We start from the raw sequence: 10,361 nt of genomic DNA on the forward strand, positions 1-10,361 counted from the left end.
AGGGGGCAGGCAGAAATACCTAAGTGGTTATCGGTATAAACATTCTTTTGCTATCTGTAAGACTCAACGCCTAATAGCATGCAAAGACTAACATCGTCTTCTGCATCCTTTGTCAATCGCGACCAACAAGCCCGTTGACACGCAGAGATTTACGTCGACTTCCGCACATACTACTTCTGTCAAGCACTAACCCGTGAAGTTAGGGGGCAGGCGGAAATACTGATGCAAGCTCCATTGGAGCTTGTAGGCCTAGGATCTTCTTCATCAATGGATTCCTTTGCTTCTTGGAAGATGAATGGCAGCGGAATGGAGAAAGGGAGAGAGAGAGGAGACGCCACTTCAAGGAGAAGATGAGTCTAGAAGAAGCTCACCACCATAGGAGGCCATGGATAAGAGCTTGGAGGAAGAAGGAGATGAATGAAGGGAGAGGGAGAGAAGAGCACGAAATTTTGTGCTCTAAATGAGCTTTGAGATCTGAAGTTTAATATTCAAATGATCAAAGTTGAAAAAAATGCACACACATGACCTCTATTTATAGCCTAAGTGTCACACAAAATTGGAGGGAAATTCAAATTTCACTTGAATTTGTGGAGCCAAACTTTGGAGCCAAAATTTCACTAATTATGATTAGTGAATTTTAGTTATGGTTCAGCCCACTAATCCAAGATCAATTCCAAGATTCTCCACTAAGTGTGCTTAGGTGTCATGAGGCATGAAAAGCATGAAGGACATGCACAAAGTGTGACTATATGATGTGGCAATGGGGTGTAGTAAGCAAATGCTCACCTCCCCCTCTAAAATTTAATTGGATTGGGCTTCTACCAATTCAATTAAATTTATTTCCAACCACACACATCAAATATCCACTTAGTGCATGTGAAATTACAAAACTACCCCTAATACAAAAACTAGTCTAGGTGCCCTAAAATACAAGGGCTGAAAAATCCTATATTTCTAGGGTACCCTACCTACAATATGGAGCCCTAAATACAAGGCCCAAAAATAATGAAACCTTAATCTAATATTTACAAAGATAAGTGGGCTCATACTTAGCCCATGGGCCCGAAATCTACCCTAAGGCTCATAAGAACCCTAGGGCCTACTCTTGCATCTCTGGCCCAATCTACTTGGAGTTTTCTATCCAATGCCCTTGCGGGGTAGGATTGCATCATTCCCTCCCCCTTGAAAAGGATTTGACCTCAAATCCCGAGGTTCTTGAAACACTGGGCTTTTTTCCTCAACACCTGTAAAAAGAACAAAAACATATGTATTAGTGGTGTTTAGTATGTTGAAGTAAGGTAAGGTCTGAAAACTCATTTCCTGGGCATCTTCCCATGAAGGAACATGGTTCCTCACCAACTCAATGAGTGGTGCTACAAGTATAGAAAAATATGGGGCAAACCTTTTGTAAAAGTTTGTTAAGTCTTGGAAGCCCCAAATTTTTCTTACACTTGGTGGAGCGGGCCACTCAGGAATGACCTTTATTCTCTTAGGGTTCATGGGAACCCCTTGATCACAATTTAAAAAAATTAAGAAAAGTAAAGCAATAGAACATACCTTTTTCTGTATTTTCATGTTGATTATTCCTACCAAAAAGTATGACAAACCTAAGGTGTCCCATATGAGTGCCTAAGTTTGTATTGAAACTAAAAATAAGAACAAACCTACCTAATGAGTCCCTATGTACACAAATCATGAAGATGTTAGGTGCACGAGTGATTTTACAAAAGAGTGTTGCACCACCCAAAACATTCATCACACCACCTATTTTAGGGATTTGGTGCCTAATAATACCTATTTTGGGCACCAACAAAGCACAAGGATTTAATCTCTTGCGAACCAAACCCTCATCCAACAACTCCTTTACTTGAGGATTAAACTCAAGCCTAAGAGATGTGGCAATGCTAACAAGTGTCTTTTTACAAAGGAGAAAATGTGGAGGTTGTCTAAGAAGGGAAATTTCTTTAATATTTGTCTTTATTTCAAAATGTCTTTCCTTCTTAGCTAACCTCTTGGAGGAGACACTTACCTCCTTACACTCCTCCTTAACCATTAAAGGTTGTCCTTCTTCTTGGGGGTAGATCTCTTCACTAGATTCTTCCCCTTTTGCTTCTTCACTTTTACTAGAGGAAGGTGAAGTAGTAGCCTCATCTTGGCTACTATAAATGTCTTGGCCCCTCATAATCATGGTTTTCTTGTTGGGGCATTGAGAAGTAATGTGTCCTCTTCCAAGACATTTAAAGCACTTCATGGAGCTAGTCTTCTCTTGCATACTAGCCTTAAGGGGTTGCTTTTCTATTGTCTTCCCCTTATCATCTTTGGGCTTAGAAGGTCTCACCCCTAAGATTCCTTGACCTTGGTCTTTCTTTTGATAAGAGTGAGAGCCATAAGATTTTGAAGTAGACTTCCTTTTAAGTTGTTGCTCTACCCTTATTTCCCAATCTAAATTAGCCTCTACATTGTCCTTCCCATGGAAGTATGGGAGTTTAATGTTAACCTCTTGAGGCTTTCTTTCATTTTCTCTCCTATGGGAGTGAGGTCTAAGATGTGACCTATGCCTTCCTTCATAATAGTCACGAAGTTCTTCACTTAGGCTCTTGCAAGAGTTATGACTACTATAGGAGACATGTTTTTCTCTTTTCATTTCTTTCATTATTTTTCTTCTTTCTTCCTCTCTTATTTTCTCTCTTTCATCTTGACTTATTTCTTCCACTCTTTTTTTACCTTTTTCTTTTCTCTCTTGTTTTTCTTTCCACAACTTAAGGGATCTCAACTCATCTAATATCTTATACAAGGGGTCCTTAGGAGTAGAACCCTCACCATTAACACTAGATGAAGAATGAAGACTCATGTTGGTTCCTAAGTTATGGTTCTTTCTTGTTGGGGGTTTGAAAACAGAAAGTAAAATAAACTATGGTTGAAACTAGCCAAAATAAACACTAAAAGAGGTGTGAAAGATAAGGTACAAACTAATTGGTAAAAGGCAAGCTATCTAGGCGGTTTGACAATGGAGGGTAAAGGAAATAAGCTATGAAAATAAGCAAGAAATTAAAGTGCAAGAAATGCAAACTAGGCGGATCCTAGGAGTGTTTGGATGACCTCATTTAAGGTTCCCAACAAAACACTCACTATCCTAAGGGGAAATTGCCTAAAATTATTACACACAAATGGAAGTAGGGTGACCTAGCGGAGGCTCCCAACTTACTTCCAATGAAAGGCCTTTTTGTTACAAAATTTGAAAGCAAAGCAAATTGCCAATTACAAAATTAAAAAGAAAAAAGTCCTCAATTGTGGTCGCTATTCTCTCTTTAGTGTTTCACTCAATTTGGAGTGCTTCTTAGTCCAATAGCTCTTAAGGTGGTTGGCCCCTTGCTTCTTGACTCAAAATCTTCAAGATATGGCACCAATCCTCCTTTCCAATTCCCTATATGGCAACTCACAAGCAAGGAAACAAAGAGACAAACAATAACCAAAGACCAAAAAAAATGAAATGAAAGCTAAACCAATAGATTTTTAACAAGACAAATTTCCAAGGATTATTCAACAATTAAAGCAATGAAAAGTACAAAAAAAGCAAGCTAGGACTCAAAGAGAAACCTAGAATGGCTCTAGAGTAGAGTAGAAAAACTCTAAAAAAAAGACTCAAGAAACCTCTAGTTTTGGCACTTGTTTTCACAATAATTTTCAATTGAAATTTCAGAACTAGGATTGGTATAAAATAGGCACCAATTATAGAACAAATTTTGAGCCAAAACAACAAGCACACTTTCCTTTCACTTTTTTTTTTCCTGGACACTGATTTTTCTGCCAACTTGTGAGATTTTTCTTATTTTTTCCTTTAATTCAAATCGCTTGGTTATTTTTTTCTAATTTTTTCCAGATGTCTAGAAAATTCAGTAAAAGTTTCAGCTCAAAAAACGTAGTGACCAATTCCCAGTAATTTATACAAGTTTGTATGTTCAAGCTGCCAGCACCAACGATTTCAGCCTAGAAATCAAGAGTAGTGTTTATGTTGCTTAAGGCTTGGATAGTTACAATTTGTGTTTGCTTATGCTCAATTATCTTGAATAACACAATTAAAGAGAGCTTAAGACTTATTTTGATTCACAAATCCAGCCACAACTCAGCACCACAACTCAACTTCATCATAGGCATCATGTAGGAAACTTAGAAAGCAAAAAAAAAGTTCAAGAACAAGACTACTTCTAGGAATTGATTTAGAACATGTTATGAACTAAATAACATGCATGAATTAGACTCAAAATTCAAAAGATAGGCTAAGAATGACAAGAATAGATGAACAAATATATCTAGAATTCAATCAACAAAATAAAATTCAACACAAACTTAGAACATAATGTGACAATTACTATGACTAAACATGACTCTAAGACAACATGGATTAAGTGATTTACACTTAGATTTTTGTGTTTTTTTTTCTAATCAATATTTTGGAAAAAAATTTAGATCTAAAGGTTCAGCACAAGAATATTATGAATGAAAATTGATAGAACCTAAAATCAACACAAAAGCAAGATTCAAGAGTAGATCTACAAAATTTGAACCATAGAAATGCAAGAACAAGTGTAGATCTAAGATTTAATCGGTTTATATTTTTTGAATCTACTCTAAACAGCACCAAACCACAAGACAATGGAGGATATACATGGAGAATAAGATGAAGAACAAGGAATTAAAGAGAATTCACCGAACAAAAAGATAGAAGAAGCAAAAGAACATCACCTAGATGAAGATGCTCTTGATACCACATGATGCAAGCTCCATTGGAGCTTGTAGGCCTAGGATCTTCTTCATCAATGGATTCCTTTGCTTCTTGGAAGATGAATGGCAGCGGAATGGAGAAAGGGAGAGAGAGAGGAGACGCCACTTCAAGGAGAAGATGAGTCTAGAAGAAGCTCACCACCATAGGAGGCCATGGATAAGAGCTTGGAGGAAGAAGGAGATGAATGAAGGGAGAGGGAGAGAAGAGCACGAAATTTTGTGCTCTAAATGAGCTTTGAGATCTGAAGTTTAATATTCAAATGATCAAAGTTGAAAAAAATGCACACACATGACCTCTATTTATAGCCTAAGTGCCACACAAAATTGGAGGGAAATTCAAATTTCACTTGAATTTGTGGAGCCAAACTTTGGAGCCAAAATTTCACTAATTATGATTAGTGAATTTTAGTTATGGTTCAGCCCACTAATCCAAGATCAATTCCAAGATTCTCCACTAAGTGTGCTTAGGTGTCATGAGGCATGAAAAGCATGAAGGACATGCACAAAGTGTGACTATATGATGTGGCAATGGGGTGTAGTAAGCAAATGCTCACCTCCCCCTCTAAAATTTAATTGGATTGGGCTTCTACCAATTCAATTAAATTTATTTCCAACCACACACATCAAATATCCACTTAGTGCATGTGAAATTACAAAACTACCCCTAATACAAAAACTAGTCTAGGTGCCCTAAAATACAAGGGCTGAAAAATCCTATATTTCTAGGGTACCCTACCTACATTATGGAGCCCTAAATACAAGGCCCAAAAATAATGAAACCTTAATCTAATATTTACAAAGATAAGTGGGCTCGTACTTAGCCCATGGGCCCGAAATCTACCCTAAGGCTCATAAGAACCCTAGGGCCTACTCTTGCATCTCTGGCCCAATCTACTTGGAGTTTTCTATCCAATGCCCTTGTGGGGTAGGATTGCATCAAATACCCGAGTGGTTATTCGTATAAACATTCTTTTGCTATCTGTAAGACTCAATGCATGATAGCATGCAGAGACTAACGTCGTCTTCTGCACCCTTTTGTCAATCGTGGCCAACAAGCCCGTTGGCACATGGAGATTTACGTCGTCTTCCGCGTAGACTAGCTCTGTCAAGCACTAACCCGTGAAGTTAGGGGGTAGACGGAAATACCCAAGTGGTTATCCGTATAAACATTCTTTTGCAATCTGTAAGACTCAATGCATGATAGCATGTAAAGGCTAACATCGTCTCCTGCACCTTATGTCGTCCTGACCCGTGAAGTCAGGTGACACTCAGGGTTACCTTATGGTTACCCGCACCTTTCGCCAACCAGGGGCAAACGAGCCCGTTGACACACAGAGACTAACATTGTCTCCTGCACCTTTTGTCGACCTGACTCGTGAAGCCAGGTGACACACGGGATTACCTTATGGTTACCCGCACCTTTCGTCAACCAGGGGGCAAATGAGCTCGTTGACGCACAGAGACTAACATTGTCTCCTGCACCTTTTGTCGTCCTGACCCGTGAAGTCAGGTGACACATGGGATTACCTTATGGTTACCCGCACCTTTCGTCAACTAGGGGGCAAACAAGCCCATTGACGCAAAGAGACCGACATCGTCTTCTGCACCTTTTGTCATCCAGGGACAGCGAGTCAGGTGGTAGGCGGAGATACCTTATGGTCATCCGCGTCTTTCGTCAATCGAGGGGAACGAATTCGGCGGTATCAGGATGATGTTGGTCGTTCGGTGCTAATCATTTTCAAAAATTTTGCAGGTTTTTACTCTTGTCGTTCGAAAACATTCAAGCCCAACGACGCGCGGGATTCTTCTCTGCTGGGTAGAGACGATCGGGTGCAATGGCGAAGGGAAGTGTCGTGGTTGTCCAACTTTTTCATTTTCAAAACACTGAAGTTTGTTGACGCTTCTGGTGCCTTTTCTTTTCCTTCTGAACGACAGGTTCCGCTGGCGGGGATATTGACCGGCCGAATGATGGTCCGCTTGAACGAAATTAGTATCTTATCTTTACTTCGCTTTTATCTCCAATAAAAGACAAGAGGGGCAACAGTCATACCCTAATTTCATCCGGGGACCATCTGTTTGGTGGGATGCGACCTTCGCTTGACTGCTTTGAGGTACTTGACACCTATCGTTAGGCAATCCGTGAAGTTCGGCGACATGTCGGGAGTCGAAAGGAAGCATTATTGCGCAATTCGTAAAGTTCCGTAACATTCCAAAAGTTAAAGAGGAGATGGTTGCATAATTCGTAAAGTTTCGTGACATTACGAAAAGAAAACAAGTATTGTTAGGTAATTCGTAAAGTTCCGTAACGTTACGGAAAAAGAATCAGCAAAAAAGGGCAAATTAGGGTGTATTTAGTAAACAGAGGTGTGCAAATAGCAACCAGGCCCACTTGGACCTTTCAGGGTGTTCCAACAGAAGGCGGTGCCTTCTGGTGGAAGCAACCCAGCTCGCCTGGGCGAGCTTGGCGGCAACCCCCTCTTTTCCCCAATAAATAGGGGAAATAAGGTAGAGCAAATTCGTTCAACCCTCCTATTATCTGAGATTCACTTGAAATTAGTTAGAAAAATCATTTCCGTGAAGAAAATCCAAGTCGAGGCGCATCCGTAACGCTTCCGAGACGGTTTCGTGGACGATTTCGTGAAGGTTTTCCACCGTTCTTCATCGTTCTTCATTCGTTCTTCGTCGTTCTTCGGTCTTCAAACGGTAAGTTCCCGAAATCGAACCTTTCAATTCATTCTATGTTCCCTTAGTGGTCCCCACTTGTTTCGCGTGCTTTTAATTTTATTTCGTTTTCTTTCCGTACCCCCTTTTGACGTGCTTTAATCATTTATTTTAAGTTGTTTTCTCGCCTAAATCAAAAATAAAATAAATTTCCACCGATCATTTGAGTTGTAATATCTTTTAATCTCTGTTAGAATAAAATCCGACCGATCTTTCACGCCGTAACCACGTTTAAAACCAAAAAGAGGCAAAATAATAATATAATAATAAAAAATATCTTTAAATAAAATAATAAAAAAATAAATTGGACGTTTTTCTCTGGGATTTTCTTTCTTAATCGAATTGACTAATAACCAAAGTGAAACTAAGACTAAAATCAACTCACAAATCAAGCTTTTGTCATCACCTAAAAACCATTTTAAAGGTCCAACGCCTTGAAATGGTCCTCTTTGCTTTTATTGGTTAAACGTGGACTTTTAAAAGCCTAAAATCAACACATAACTTTTCACCTATTTCAAAAAAACCAAGAGATCATTAATGGTCCGATGCCTTAATGTTTTCTCTCCTTTCAAAAGAATAGAAAGATCGTTTAATGGTCCAACGCCTTAAAATGACCTTTTGTTCAGTCAAAATATATCTTACGAAAAAAGATAAAAATAACTTAACCAAAGTTCAGTTCTCAAAGAACTACGTAGGTCTGATTTTCTTATCACAATTGAGGAATACGTAGGAGCAAGGGAGACACCCTTGTCGACCACAAAAGGATAAAAAATACAAAAAAAAGGCATAAAAAGACATAAAAACGTAAAAGGGAAATAAAACAAATTGAAGTCATATTTGCACACTTGATTAAAGGCTGTCGTCCCTTGTGACGGATGCAGGGGTGCTAATACCTTCCCCGTGCGTAAATATAACTCCTGAAACTTTCAAACTTAGAGTTTCTAGACCACACCTTTCCGGTTTTTCCAACGTTTTCCTCGAATAAACGTTGGTGGCGACTCCGTGCATTTTCCTCCCATGGAAGACACACCCGCGAGCCTCGCGTCGCCCTCCCGCCGAAGGGTAGGTTGCGACACATGCGTATCTCTAAAAAAATGAATACTACACGTACGTACTGACATAGAAATGACTACTCAATTGGTAGCACATACATAGTTATGATAGTATCAATGCATGTCTAATGCAAAATTAAAGCATGACACAACATTGTTACGATTGACAGCACATAGAAAGTGGCATGCGTCTAATTTTAAAAAAAAAATAATACAAGCAGTGTCGACGAACAACATCTATATATACGACACCAACACTCAAAAAATCACACATTCTCCCTCAATCCAACTTTTGAAACCAAATTTTTCAAGAAACTATGACATTTTTGGGAGAAACAAGCAGTTAGACCATTGTCAACTCCAGATTAGGATCGATGATTGTCAAAGAATCTAGTGCTTATTTCCAAAGTTTGAATCTGATACCCATTCGAGTACCAAACTATTGTGGTTTTGAAACGCTTAAACCAGAGTGCACAATACCCTTCAACTAATCGACAATCAATATTTGGATGAAATTTACTACCGGCAGCCATTCACAAATGCAGGTAACCAATTTGGCTTTCAAACTATGCAATTGAAAAATGATGATGATGTTAAGACAATGTTAACGTGCAATGATCAATACTCGTGTGTTGGCCCGATTGAGTTATTATGTACCATTGGTAGAACACCGGATGATATATTAAACTTATTTCAAGCCACTATGACCCCTACTCATGTTGTATTGCTATATTACAATAAGAGGTAGAACATGCCACGCCAACACGACTTTGTTTTGTTCACAGGAAAAAATCCAAAAAGATTTGACATTCCTTCGGGGTGTACCATTGATGGACTGAAGTATGTGATAAAACAAGTTGCACCTCAAGGGATTCCCCCTTATGGTATTCATGAATCACAAACGGTAAGGCGATTGTCATTTTGTGTATTCAAACAAAGTTATAAAATTTGAAATTGTTGAGCTAAAAACTAACGATGACATGCTCAAGGTCTTAGTACAATCTAACTACTGGAAACAATTTGGCCCAATAGAAATTTTAGTTGTTTTTAGTAAATCGATAATCAAAATGGAAGACGACATGTGTCGTTTGCAACATCATTCGATGCAAAATTAGTAGTAGTTAATTGTAGTTTTCGATGCATCTTATGTTTGTTTCAACTATGTTGAAGTTAATGTAATGTTTAAATTCTTGTCCATTAGCTAATAAAACCTTATCTTTATTATTTTCTAAGTACTTCATTATTTCCTAACTTTGTAAAATAATGATTGACAAATAAATTATTATTTACATAAATGTCAACAAAATAATTATTTACACAAAACATCACTGAAAATAACATATGTTATGTTCAATCTTTACCTAAATCAACAAATTTGGTTTTCAACTTAGATAAATTTGTGTAATGCTACATTCTACCTATGTACAGGGTGGGCCACTGCTTTGCCAGAGAATGACAATGTGTATTCCACAACAACGCCAATGGTGGTAAAGGACAATGGTCTTGTAAAAAAACCTGTTACATAACAACAAACACATTCAATGTAAGATAATCAACTACATTGTGAGAAGTTATACTAACATCATAATTATGCAATTACCTGTACGAAATGATTTATATACACATGACAATGCATATTAGACGATGCACAGAAGAATCTAGTGGCGGTTGACTTCTAAGAGGAAAAAATGTCATGCTTTGTTGTCATGAAAGAGAAAAAACTATCATGTTGTATCGTGAAGCAATGAATATCCCATATCCGTAATATTCATCCACTAGTCCATGGTAACCTACATGTAACAAACA

Source organism: Glycine soja, chromosome 9 (assembly GCF_004193775.1).
Source record: "Glycine soja cultivar W05 chromosome 9, ASM419377v2, whole genome shotgun sequence".
In the NCBI taxonomy this organism is placed as follows: domain Eukaryota; kingdom Viridiplantae; phylum Streptophyta; class Magnoliopsida; order Fabales; family Fabaceae; genus Glycine; species Glycine soja.